The sequence below is a fragment of the Leguminivora glycinivorella genome, chromosome 12 (assembly GCF_023078275.1).
Source record: "Leguminivora glycinivorella isolate SPB_JAAS2020 chromosome 12, LegGlyc_1.1, whole genome shotgun sequence".
Lineage (NCBI taxonomy): Eukaryota > Metazoa > Arthropoda > Insecta > Lepidoptera > Tortricidae > Leguminivora > Leguminivora glycinivorella.
In genome coordinates, this window is record NC_062982.1 from 5,188,074 (window position 1) to 5,202,289 (window position 14,216).

The window sequence follows — 14,216 nt, forward strand, 5'->3', positions numbered from 1 at the left end:
CGATATCATTCGTATCTAAAGTCATTAACTGCAAAGGTCTAGCCACCTTTCCTATCAGAAGTTCGAGAGGACTAGCCCTAGTAGTGCGGTTAAATGTGCAATTTATGGCTAGTTGTATTTCTGGCAATGCTGCTTGCCACGACCTATGATTTCCGGTTTCAACAGCTGTAAGCATGTTCTTTAAGGTTGACATCACTCGCTCTACTTGCCCATTAGCACGACTGCTGCCCGTTGCTATGAGGTGGAGGTTTACGTTATGGGTTGCACAGAGATCTTTAAACTCTTTTCCAGCGAAACACCTACCCTGGTCTGCTATAACGCGCGTGGGGGCACCGAACAAAGAAATGCCTGCTTGCAAAGCCTTAATAGCGCTTTTAGCGTCAATATTTAACGAATGATGCAAGAGTACATATTTGGTAAATGCGTCGATTGTTACGAAGACATATTCTTTTGTGTCTCTCTTGCCACTTAGCTTCCCGGTCGCGTCCATGTGAACAGTATGCCAAGGAGTGGTAACTTTAGGAATTGGGTGGAGTTCAGCTTGAACTTTCCCAGAATGTGATTTAGATACCCTACACGTTATACAATTGTCCACGAACTTTCTTACGTACTTATTCATGTTAGGAAACCAATAATGACAAAACGCCTTTTCTAAGGTTTTCTCCCACCCCAAGTGCATAATGTTCTCATGAACGTGGTTTATGACGGCCCACTGAAACTGTCTTGGCACAACTGGTAACCAAGCACTTCTGTTATTGCGCTCTATTTTTCGATGCAAAACACCTCGCCTGATCTCATAAGTCTTAGCCAAGTCGTCATTAAGCTCATTACTATTAAACTTCGCAATAAGCGACCTAATTTCGTCGTCTTTCTGTTGTTCTGCCTGGAGCCAAGAATCAGAGATCTCTGTCAAATTAATACGTTTTTGTTCTACCTTTGGAGTTTTCTGTGTCGACACAGGAAGAGGATTTCGAGACAGGAAGTCAACGTGACTCATATTTTTACCCTGGCGATACTCGATGTCAAACTCAAAAGTCTGTAGAAAACACCACCACCGGTGCACACGCGGTGTAAGGTCTATTTTCGATTTGGACGCTTTCACGGCATTACAATCAGTAACTACTTTAAACCTACGCCCGTGCAAATAATGCCGGAAATGTTTTATGCCATTCACGACGGCTAGGGTCTCTAGCTCGTATGAGTGATATCGAGACTCAGCGCTGGAGGTTCGGCGGCTATAGTATTCGATCACGCGTAATTTACCATCAACGGGTTGCATCAGTATAGCTCCATAACCTTCAGCGCTGGCATCGGTATGAAGCTCAATCGGCTGATTAGGGTCAAAAATAGTTAATACCGGCTTATCAGTTAGGATAGTCACAATATCTTGCCTAATCTTCTCAAATTCTGGCGTCCAAACAACTTTCCCTTTTCCGGAAGTCAATCTATAGAGAGGGGCTGTCTTTTGAGAAAATCCCGGTATAAACTGCCTAAAATATGAGGCCAGGCCAATGAATTGTCTCAACTGCGAAACTGTTTCGGGTGGTGCAAGTTCTGTTAAAGCTTTAATCTTTCTGGGGTTAGGCCGTATTTCTCCGGCAGAAACGTGATAGCCCAAATATTCTACTTCTGTCTTCAAGAACGCGCATTTCTTTAAATTCAGTGAGAAACCGGCACTACTCAATGCTCCTAATACTTGGCGTAACCGATCTAAGCCTTCCTCTACTGTGCGGGAGGGAATAATGACGTCATCTAAATACACTACAGCAAACGTCTCACCTAAATGACCTAGCGCCTTATTTATAGCACGTTGATACACCGCCGGCGCATTTCGGAGCCCGAATGGCATAGTAAGGTATTCGTACTGCCCGTCCGGGGTCACGAAACTTGTCCGCTCTATCGAGTCCCTGTGGACTGGTATCTGATGGTACCCACTTGCCATGTCAAGTGACGTGAAAAAGTTGGCTCCTACCAGCCGCTGAATTTGATCAGAAATAATAGGAAGTGGGTAACGATCGGGCACAGTATTATTATTAAGCTCTCTATAATCTACGCAAAGTCGGTCGGAGCCGTCTTTCTTTTTGACCAATAAAATGGGGCTCGAGAATGGGGAGCAACTTTCTTGAATAATACCAGCTTCTAAGAGGTCTTTAACTTTGTTGCGTACTAACTCCCTCTCGTCTGTACTCAACCGATACGGACGTCTTTGCACAGTACGATTCGGATCAGCTAATTTAATTTCTAACTGCCCGGTGCTAACTCTACCAGTTGGAGTCCCTTCGACAAAATGGTCGGAGTTTTCTTCGAGTAATGTCAGTAACTGTCCGCGAAAGTCGCTAGGAATGTCAGTGTTGATGTTTTGGAAATCCTTTACTTTAGACCCTACTTCACAAACTGCTACCGTCTTGACTTTCTTAAAAACAAGTTTACTTTCAGTTATTTCTACTGCATACCCTAACGTCAATATATCTCGCCCCACTTGGATAGGCTGAGGTATGCAATCATCAGGTACAGTATACAAAAGCAATTGCACAGAGTGCCCCTGTATGTTGACCGTGGCTAAAATTTGAATACTACACTGTAAACCACTAGATTGTTTATCTAAGCCAATTAAATTTACTATATTTTGCTGTCGTTTACCCGGAAAATTTTTAGCTACACTTTCTCTAATTAGAGAGCATTCAGCACCCGAATCAAAACAGAATGAATACTTCTCACCGTGACTTGTAGACAGTTGGTCTGACGCTTGCTTGACAGTGCAGATATTCACTCGGCGCTCCGCAACCGCTTCGCTTGAATTATTTTCTTTCTTCGTGCAGCGCGTTGATATGTGTCCTTTTTCACCACAGGAGAAACACGTGAGCGAAGAAGGCTTCGTTGGAACATCCGCCGTAGTTTTCGATGTCGATGCTGAACTTGAGTCATTTTTAACACGGCAATCACTTGCCAAGTGGCCCGGCTTGTTGCAAATGTAGCACCTCCGTAATGAATCAACACGTGGACGTTTAGCCTCATTTTGTGCCAACTGTTTATCTTGTGTCGCAGGTCCTCTCTTACGATACGTATAAGCCATCAGTTCTTGTTGCATTTTCACTCTCGTATCGATTTCCGTAGTAAAAGCCAGTCTTTGTAGTCGTGGGTCAGTTTTAGATGTATGTGCTAAGGTTACAGCTATAGCTATCTGCTCATTTGATAAAGAACTCCACCTATTCATTAGCGTGCTTAAAAATCGATTAGCGTATGATGCTAAACATTCACCATCCTTTGGGTTCTCGTTGAGCAGCCTGTATAAAGTAGCAGCTGGTGTTTCGACGTAATCGAAGCGAGCAAGAAAAGAGTCTTTTATCTGAGGCCAAGTTATCCCAGCAAAACTATTCTGGGCCAGCCACGACGCTGCTGTGCCTTTTAGCGCTCGACTCAGGGCAATAATTAGGTTGCTACTTGTCACCTCTTTTTCTTGTACGCACAAATCAACAGTAGCGCACCACGCCCGAGCATCGCTGTCTCGTGATTCAGGATTAAATTCAGGAAGTACTAGTTTAGTATCTCTAGTATTTGGTTCCTTAATGGTACGAATCAATTCCATCATTTGATTTTGTTGCATTTCAAATAACATTCTCCACATTTGATTGTCTGTATTATTCAAAATAACACCACTCTGACCTGTAGGGTTATCCTGCACCGTTTCTGGTAATCTCACTTCCGATGTCGGAGTATCGGGAGGCCGAACAGGTGTATTTGGAGGCGTGTTCGACATATTGATGTAGTGTGGGCGCGCACGTGCAGGATTCACGAAATAACACTCAAACTATACTTTTAAATCACTGTGTTTACTATTAGGATTAATTAACATCAAAAATATTCACCGATTACAAAAATAACTCGCGATTATAAATCAAAGGCAAGAGCTAATGGTTTTGTAAGCGACCATCTCGTGCGGGGCGCTGTCAGTTCATTGAACGAATGAATGACGTCCCGCGCCGCCATGACACTTACAACTCCATTCGGGATTACCCGCTCTTAAAATAAATCAAATGTCATGAGTAAATCACAACTACCCGACAATTTCACTATTTAAAAAAATAATCGAACAAAGTAAATAAACCGCGCGCCGTTATATTTAATGATATAGATTGTTTTATAAGAGAGTAGAGACTGCACGGTCCCACAGTCAAACCGTGGAAACTGTTTTGTGGGACACTGTACTTGTATAAGCTGTATACACTTAAGTTAATAAATAAATAAATTAAAAAAATAATAAATAAGGTAGATTTGGCACGTTTTAGGTGGGTACCTTATCTTATCGTCATAATTTTGACATAAGTTTGACGTTTTAAATAATCCTCGCTCAGTCTGTGTGGTCTCAACATCGTAGTTATCCTTGCTTGTTATGATGATAATGATTTAGGAACTATAGTTACCGGTCTACTAAGTTATCTAAAGTAAAATCCATAATCCTACGGACCAAATTGACAAGTAAGTGTGAACGAATGTTGCCACAGTTTGGCCAGTGTCGTCTTATCGATATTAAAATTATTATTACATCGTAGATTTAAGGTGCACCCAGACGGGACAATGAAATTGGCAATTTGATCGGCTAATCAATATACCATTTTTTTCTGTGATTTCGACAGATCAAAAGGTCTGTAGACCACTAATAAGAGATATTTTTTTTTATTTCGAAGCAGCAATAATATTATTCGAAAATTATACAGATATTTATGATATACTTGCCATAGCGTGACAAATAATTTATTATTGTCGGACATGGTATTTTATTTTTTACCTACAGGCTCGGACATTAACAATAAAATAAATGTACAGGTGTGACAGTGACGCGAACTGCATTAACAATAAAATAAATGTAAAGGTGTGACAGTGACGCGAACTATAAACACGATAAAATGTATTTTTTCCACCCCATCCAGAAAATTCAAGACACCGGCTACTTTCTCCTTTTCCTTAACCCATACATCGATACCAACTTCATTATGCATAGCAATCGATCCTTCCATACATCGACTCCAAAACGACTTAAAAACCATCCCCTTCACTCCACTTACGACCTCTTTCTTCTATCAACCCTTTACTGTAGGTAACTTTGGGAATGTCTTATACGTGTGGATACTTAATGGCGGATAAGACGTTTCGAAAGTAACAATGCAAGCTAACTTTGGAAATGTCGTATGCGGATGGGTAATTATTGGCGCTTAAGACGTTTTGAAAGTGATAGTTCCACAATGCACTTGTAAAGGTAATGGAAACAGCTATAATGGGCGATTGTTTCGAATACGAACGGAGTAAAAGGGCTTACAAATATGCTGGGAGTAATGAGCAATTTGTTAGGGCGGACATGTACGGACTTTTATGTAAGTACGAAGTTTGTGGAGCCTATGAAAAAGGAAGGGGAAAAAAAAGGAAGGAATAGAAAAAAAAAGTGTGGCGATCTTTGCACCTTAAGTATAAACGTTAGATAAAATAAAACGTCATTCGAAAATTTAAAAAAAAAAAACTAAAGTGATTATTTCAGTCATTTTTTATAGAATTTTACAAACAAAACTCAATCTATTATTATTTAGATTCTAATTGAGTTAGGTCTAATTGAGATCATGCATTACATACAGCATTATTTTAACTTTTGATTAGCAGAAACGTATGCAATCAAGTCCCATTGACCTAAGTGGTGGAAAATTTCCCTGGCTTGGTTAAAGTCTTGATGGCTCAGCCGGCAGAGCGCTGGAGCATCGATCCAAAGGTCGTGCGTTCAAGTCTCAGCTAAGGCAGACATTTTCCAGTTACCACATCTAATAGGGATAACGACTACATAAAAAATGGCATTGTGTTAAATCCGTCAGTTAGATCGTCCAAAAATACTGAACACATATTTTCGCTGTTTCTAATTATTGAAAAAATACAAAGATATAGAGCATCAAAGTTCCGGAGTGGGGGCTTGTGACGTCACTTCTAAGTAAAAATTGTACCTAGGCGTGACGTCACGCGAAATTTCAACGCATTGTACCGTCGTCATTTTTCGTTTACGAGAAAAAATAAAAAATACGTGTCTAAAATTGTTTGATAATCTAACTGACGGACTAATTAGTTTTTTTTAGTCGTCTCGCCTATTCAAACTCACAGTCAGCACTACAACGCAGGCTCATCGACATGTGCCTTTTGCCCATTTTCAATTGAAACTGCAAATCGAGAGAATATCTTGGGTTCTCGAAAATCCGAATTCGAAAATAGGCTAACTCATGGCCACATATAAGCTGAAGCAAAAACGTGGCCTATGACGGAGCGAGCTCGCCCAGAAGGCGCCTGTTCACCCTTGATTTGAAGGCTGGTTGATGGGTTATATGAGCTGGAAAATTTTGGCGCCGGCAAGGAGTTCCACTCCTTGACAGTGAGCATAAGAAAAGAAGAAGCAAAGTGCTTCGTGCGAATTGAAGGTTAATAATATCTAGCAAGTTACGATTGAAACCGGTCGTGCTTTTAAAAGTCCGATGATATAACCTAACCACAAAATTAAAATTTTGAAAAAACCCTCGACCGCGACATAGTAGACCGATTTTCATGAAACGTGGCTAAGAACACTCCTGACTATCTCAGTTTTCAGACAAAAAAAATAAATCTAAATCGGTTCCCATGTGCATAATACCGCAGATAGACACACATACAAACAGACAGACAGACAGACACGTCAAACTTTTATAACACCCCGTCGTTTTTGCGTCGGGGGTTAAAAATGGGGACGGTGGAATATGCTTGTCTATGTAGCTCTTGAGATGTGGAATGACTTGGATATGTTCCAAGTTCCATTTACAATAATTAGCAATTAAAAAAGGTACATTTGGTCAGCGGAAATTACAAACGAAACGCTCGCGTGACTCACATAATTGATGTCACAATGTAGTTTCAATTTACCATCTTATTTCTGTGTTTTTTTTTTTAGTTCTAAAGGAGACCAAAGGAACCGCTTTTCAAAGAAACATCGGCCGTTCAGTAAACTTAAAATATCAATAGTTGTCAATTTGAATTCAGGATGTAGTAGGATGGTAAAGGCAGTCCCATCTGTCCCAGTCAGGCAGAGTGATGGCAGATAGACTAAAATGTTAACAGAATGGTGGCCGCTTACAGATGTAAGAAGCGCTTGGCATCCGTTAGCTCGTTGGGTGGACGACATCCGGAAAATTGCGGGTCACAACTGGATGAGACTAGCCCAGGACCGGGACAAGTGGCGTACTAGAATGCCTATGCTCAGCAGTGGGCGATAAAGGGCTGATATGATGATGATGAAAGGCAGTCCCTCATGACATTTCCGTCGTGAGATGAAGGTACGCAAGTTAGTTTCACAGTGGTAAACCAATTATACGAAACAAATTTGAGCGTTGACGAGTCTGTGTGTCTGTCTGTGTCCTCGTCGCTTCCAAACGGACGAACCGATTTAGATTTACAATACAATACAATACAAATCCACTTTATTCCACAACCTCAGAAATTTACATAGGAACACACACATTACAATAAATTTTATTACAGAGGTAAACAACAGGCGGCCTTATCGCTAAAGAGCGATCTCTTCCAGGCAACCTAGTTTTAGATTTAGTTTGTTTTTATTTAAAAGCTGAATTAGTCAGGAGTGTTCTCAGCCATGTTTGATGGGAATCGGTCCATAATGTCGGGGGATTTTCCGAAATTAAAATTTTGTGGTTAAATACGTTATAATAATCCTGTCTCCTTACATTATATTAGGTAAAACTTTTGCGTATACCACTACCAATGTTTCATAAGGTTTTTGCGCTGACTGTACATATATTAACGCTTTATTACGAAAGACAAACCAATGGAGATATTTCGATACCTTACACACCTTTCACATCTGACTTCACAAGTTTTCTCTTAATAGAAATAATAAATAGCCGAGCCACCGCTATCACACACAATCATTAATTGATTTTTCGTGTTCATGATATGAAAGTTACTTAAAGTGTCATTTGGCAATCGTTATTTAATATATTCGAATGATTATTATTGCCATTTATATTATTTTTTTATTTCATTGAAATGTATGTGTATATTTATAATGTACTAAATATAATGTAACTGTACTTTCTTTTAATTATTTAGGGCCTGTTTACACATTGATTAGTGTTCTCAGTATAATGCTCATAGTAATTATTTATATAACGTTATATTGACATTGTGTGACACGGACAACTGTTATCAAAACTTTCTTACTCAGTTCCTAAGTTGCAGGGTATTGTTTTTATGCCCCTGTTGCTGTGACGTAACAATGATTAAGTCTAATAATAGTACATTGTGCAACAAGGGGAGGAAGTTGAATATTACTAACGAGAGTAAGTTAAATCGCGACGGCTTGCAGTGACAATGTTTTTTATCACACTCGCAATGTAAAAAAATATGTAAATAGATGTAAAAAAGTTAAGTACGGTACAAGAAATTTCATTATTCCCTTGGGAGAACGATTTTTCTGTAACTCACGCTCCGCCTGCGTGCAATAGCACATTTAAAGTGCGGGTGTGATGAAAAATTTCATATACCTACATACATTTGAAAAGGTGCTTACTTGGCTGGCGTGATAACCCAAACTGAGTTTTGGCCTCCAATACAAGAGGACGCCATTTTGATCGGCCGGTTTTGCGAAAAGTACCCTTACTACCTTAGTTCTTAGTAAAAATTACTTTTTCTCAAACATGCAATGAAATATTGTCTTTACGTTCCTTAAAATGGGCTGGGAAGTATCGCTTTTTGGGCGCAACAACTCGAGAGGACTGTAAAGGGATTTCATATTATTTTTCAGGCCTAGGCCTGCAAAGTAACTTTTTTTTATAAAATATTGTCCTTTAGAGCATTTTTATTTTATTTCATTGTATGTTTGAGAAAAGCACTATACATGCCTCGGCGTGAAAACGGATTCCCGGCCTCGTATCCCTATCCGGCCTCGCTCGCACGCTCGCTCGGCCGTATATACCCACTTGGCCGGAAATCCTCATTTTCCCGGCCTCTGATGTAATGTACTATTAAATAGAACCATAGGTAATAAAGAAGCAAAATATTAATCAGCGTGAAGTCACATTTATCTGATGCCATTTAGATGTGACTTCACCCTCAAACGTTTTGGAAGATACTTATTTTCTTTTGCACGTTCTAAATTAAACTATGAACGCTTAGCCTTTTGCCCATCTGACTAAAATCTGTTGTTTTTTCTAAAACCTCAGGTTATCTCAAACTTAACCCTAAAATTAACCTTCAACCTTCAATAATCCCAATCAGAAAATAGTTAGGAAATAAATGGAATAAATTATAGATAAGCATGAGCGATGCGTTCCCGCCTCCATCGGTCACGCCGATAACGTATCGCCGCTGTATGACAAATTGTTTGACGAATCTACTGTGTGCTTCTTCTAATTATTAACCCTTGGATGCGCGCCTGAAACCGGGCGCTTGTCTAATCATCATCATCATCATCATCATCATCACATCAGCCGAAAGACGTCCACTGCTGGACATAGGCCTCCCCCAAAGATTGCCACAATGACCTGTCCTGCGCCACCCGCATCCAGCGGACTCCTGCGACCTTCACCAGGCCTGCGACCTTCTTGTCTAATACAATGATATAAATAAATAAATATTGGGGACACCTTACACAGATCAACCTAGCCCCAAACTAAGCAAAGCTTGTCCTATGGGTGCTTAGCGACGATATACATACTTATATAGATAAATACATACCTATATACATAGAAAACATCCATGACTCAGGAACAAATATCTATGCTCATCACACAAATAAATGCCCTTACCGGGATTCGAACCCGGGACCGCGGCTTAGCAGGCAGGGTCACTACCAACTACGCAAGACCGGTCGTCTAAAGTTACAATATACAATGGAAATAGTACATTACGATACAAGGGCGGGAAAAAAGAAGTTAGAAACGAGTGGCGATAAATTGACACGAGTTATTAATTTCCTTTTCGCACGCGCGTCGTACGGCGTTTTGCGGTACAGATGGCCCTCTGAAGTGACGACCTGACAAGAAATGAATCACTTTGCGCACTAGCACATCTCGGACACTGGCGATCAAATCTGTGAAAAAGACGCGTTCCTAGCACACATTCTATGGTCGTGTAGGTGAACGCGTACCATGCTTGTATGAGTGAGATATGACAGGTCGACAGCGGGGAGCGGGAGTGGCCATACTGTACGAAAGTACTCTTTATTATACTGTGGCACTAGTGTGGACAAAGAGCATTCTTCATCATAACGTTCGCGTTCTTTACAAAGTTCGGAGTAAAATCGAATTAAACCGGTTTTAACCGGTAAAAAATAAACCGGTTCCGAGCCTTGCCTGCTGCACGCCTCACCTAACGCTCTGCTCCGAGCGTCCGCTAATACCTCTTCCACACACTCGACGAGCGGCGTGGGGTAGCGAGGGAAGTAGGCAGAGGCATAGTGTGGTTGCGCTACTCGTCATGCTTCTCGTCATGTCCACCGCTCCCTATTTTGTCGGTTTTTTGGCGCGAGTCAAAGGGCCGGCAACAACCTAGTGCGATTAATCGCGCGAGTAGGGCAGTGTGTGGCCGGAGAGGGCAACATCGCGGCAGCGTGAGGAGCAGCGAGAGGGGCATAGTGTAGAAGAGGTAGATGACTACGATACGCCAAGGAGTCATCGGCTAGGCATTTTGTCTACGCAGTCAGTCAGATATATAGTAAACTCGCACAGCTACACAATCTTTAAATCAAAACTTAAGAATTGGCTAATCGAGCAGGCCTTCTATGACCATAAGGAATTCTATAACCAGGTAATGGAACCTTCTGCACTTTGCAGGTGTTAATTATATATTGTTAATTTTGATTTATGTTTCCTATTAGATATAGGGAATAATTATGTAATGTAAATGACCTGTAATTTTATTATTAATAAATTGATTATGATTATAAATATATAATTTTATAGCGTTTGAAGTTACATTGGTTATGAAGACTAGTTACATCTGTAATCTTATTTCTATTTTATGTTAGCTTACGTCACATTTGCGAGTTCATATGTATGAGCAGGTCGTTTACCTACATAGCACTGTAATGTGTCCATAAATTTTGGAGTCTATGACTCGTTCTAAGGTATAGTATATGGGTAAGGTGTCTGCTGGCATCTAAAATAGAGTTCAATATAAAAAAAAATTATGTATCAAATCAAACACGCCAGGGGATCGATTTTTAGGGTTCCGTACCAAAAAGGTACAAACAGGAACCCTTATGGTGCGACTCTGTCCGTCTGTCTGTCTGTCTGTCACATTCCTAAATATCTCGTAAATCGGCATTGTAAACAAACAATGGAAGTATTTTTTTTAATGCAAAACGACTGTCTGTCACATTCCGAAATATCTCGAGAACTACTAATGCTATCAACTTGAAATTTGGAATACTTGTGAACATTGTAAACCTCTACAAATAGAAAGTATAATTTTTTTTAATTTATGAATTTTACAACTAGAGAACAAATCAAATTATTTTATTGAATATTTTTCGATTTGTTCTTTTTTCAAGTAGTCACACTACTATATATAAATTATACATTTAAATAGATAGCAAGCACTAATTGCTCGCCCTTAGAGTTGGTCAAAGGCGCCTAGCCTTATCAGAGATAACATACACTAGAGAAATTTCGTCGGGTACCACGGCGGGCGGGTGGTCTAGTGGTGAGGACGTTAGCCGCGTAAGCTGAAGACCCGGGTTCGATTCCCGGCTCGGCCACCAGTGGGCCCTGTCGTTTTTTCTTTCGTGTATGATATCTATTTAAATGTATAATTTATGAATTTTAATTGTAGAAAATGGCCAAAATGAATGGGGGGCAAACTGTAAATTTCAAGTTACTAGATCAAGTGGGATATCGTTAGAAAGAGCGCAAATTGAACGTAAATAAACTATTTTTTATAATTTTTTTGTTGTGGAAAAAAAAAGAATTTTGAAGGAAAATGTAAAAAAAAAATACCGTTCCCCCCTTATCTCCGAAGTTTACCAACTAAAAATTATGAAAATTTTAGGAAACATTGTTTTTATGCTAAATATTACAGGAAAAATATAATCGTGTTTGTATCTTGGAAACTTTTTTTTTAATTCACAAAAAACTTTTCATATTTTTACTTTCAAGTTACCCACCCTTGCGAATGTATATCGTACTTCAAATTAATACGAGATGTTACGTAAACCGTCTTCTTTCCAATAAAGTAAAAACTGTTTAAATCGGTTAACATTATAAAGAATTATCCCTGAAAAACCAACATAGTATACAGGTCGCGCAAATTAGTTAGCGAATTCACGAAGAGATGGCGCTATACACAATAATGCTCATTAGTACCTAAACTTTTGTCTTCTAGTCAAGTCATTAGAGTTATATGAAAACATGAGATTATTTTGACTAGGTAGTTTGAAAGAAAGTTTGTACGGGACCCTCGGTGGGCGAGTCCGACTCGCACTTGGCCGGTTTTTTTAATTTCGAACGCTCGAATTCGCCGTTCGAAAGTCTGTGGAAAACGACGTAATGCTATTTTTGAAAAAGGACGGCTAGTCATTTTAAAACTAGTGGTAATTACCATTCGTTTTCGATTCTGTTAGATATTAAATCGCTAGTAGTGGGGATATTATTGAACGAAAATCCCGAAATCGAATGGCCTAGATTCAAAAATCGGCACCCAGATTATATACTAATTTAGAGTGCTTTTCTATAACTAATATTATATCCATAATTAATATATCCACCAATCAGCTTAATCGAACCCGTTCCCACTAGCGCTATGCTTTGTGGAACAATGAACATGATTGGTGGATGTCAAACACAAACGTAGCGCACCGCTGCTGGAAAACCACCCTTAAACTAACACGATTTTCACTTGTATGTACTTTTCACTTTCAACACACAACACTTTCATTTATATTTGATGCGACGTTTCGGACGTGACATTACGTTCGTTTGACAGTCCACCACGAACTCCAAACTTAAACATTTACAGTTCAAATAAAAATTACAGACCACGCACTAAGTCCAATGAAAACACAATAAATAGCGCCATACAATGACAAGACCCGCGGCATAATAAGAAGGTTAATAATCTTCATTAATTTTCTCTCATCTATGACCCAAATCATAATTAAGAACCCAACAATGCACTGACCCAATTTGAAACAGTGTTTAAAGATATCACAGGGGTACAACACCGATCTTTCAATGACAAAATAACCACAAAATAAAAATTTTGAAAAAACCCCCGACCGCGACATAGTGGACCGATTTTCATGAAACATGTCTAAGAACACTCCCGACTAACTCAGCTTTCAAACAAAAAAAACTAAATCGAAATTGGTTCATCCGTTCGGGAGCTACGATGCCACAGACAGACACACACACAGACAGACAGACAGACGGACAGACACGTCAAACTTATAACACCCCGTCGTTTTTGCGTCGGGGGTTAAAAAGACACTTACCTAGTTAACTAAGAAACACTCACTTTTGGTGACGATTTTAGTTGAAGAAATGTTCCTTTGGTTAGTATTTCAACACAGTGACATTGACGCTTGACACTGACAATTCTGTGCTTATTTCTGGGTTGATAAGTAACCTTTTACTCAGCGTCAGTCAATATTTCTTTGTTAAACAGGGCAATGATGTGAACGGCGAGGTGTCACCAGGGGCGGCTCACTCCGCGATTCTATTGCCGCGCTACAAGTACATCCTGGCGGCCGCGAGTTCGCGGCCTACTCAGGGGTGATGCTTGCAGGGGTGATGGGGAGGGGCTTGTGATGTTGGAACTTTTACAAAAATATATAAATACAGTATATATATACCTAGAAAGTACCCAAGACTTGAATAATTAATATAATAGTATAACATTTTATGTGAGTTCCTATGGATTTGTGTGTTCCTATGGATCCATTAGTAACCCTATCACCGGACGCCGCGCACGTGCGGCTCGTTTCTTTGTAATAATTCTGTAGGTATTTAAAAAGGCGGCATTTCGGGAACATCAAAGCAGTGGGCCTTCTGTACTTGTACTATTATATATTCTGTGGTGTCACTGTCGGATGACAACTGTCACGTTGGTGAAACAGGTCACAGATCGGTATCGTATCGCTGTGAAATCTTTAAAACAGTGTCCTAATTGGACCACATATGTTAGTACAATTGATTTACCAGCAT

The 14,216-nt window shown here is 39.8% G+C and overlaps 1 protein-coding gene and 1 non-coding gene across 2 annotated transcripts in view; one reads left to right on the plus strand and one right to left on the minus strand.

Moving 5' to 3' along the window:
• The window catches only part of LOC125231852 (netrin-B-like), a 326,574-nt gene that overhangs the window by 199,359 nt on the left and 112,999 nt on the right, over positions 1-14,216 (minus strand).
• On the plus strand, positions 11,702-11,773 carry Trnat-cgu. The gene has a single exon. It is a non-coding gene; the product is annotated as a tRNA-Thr (tRNA).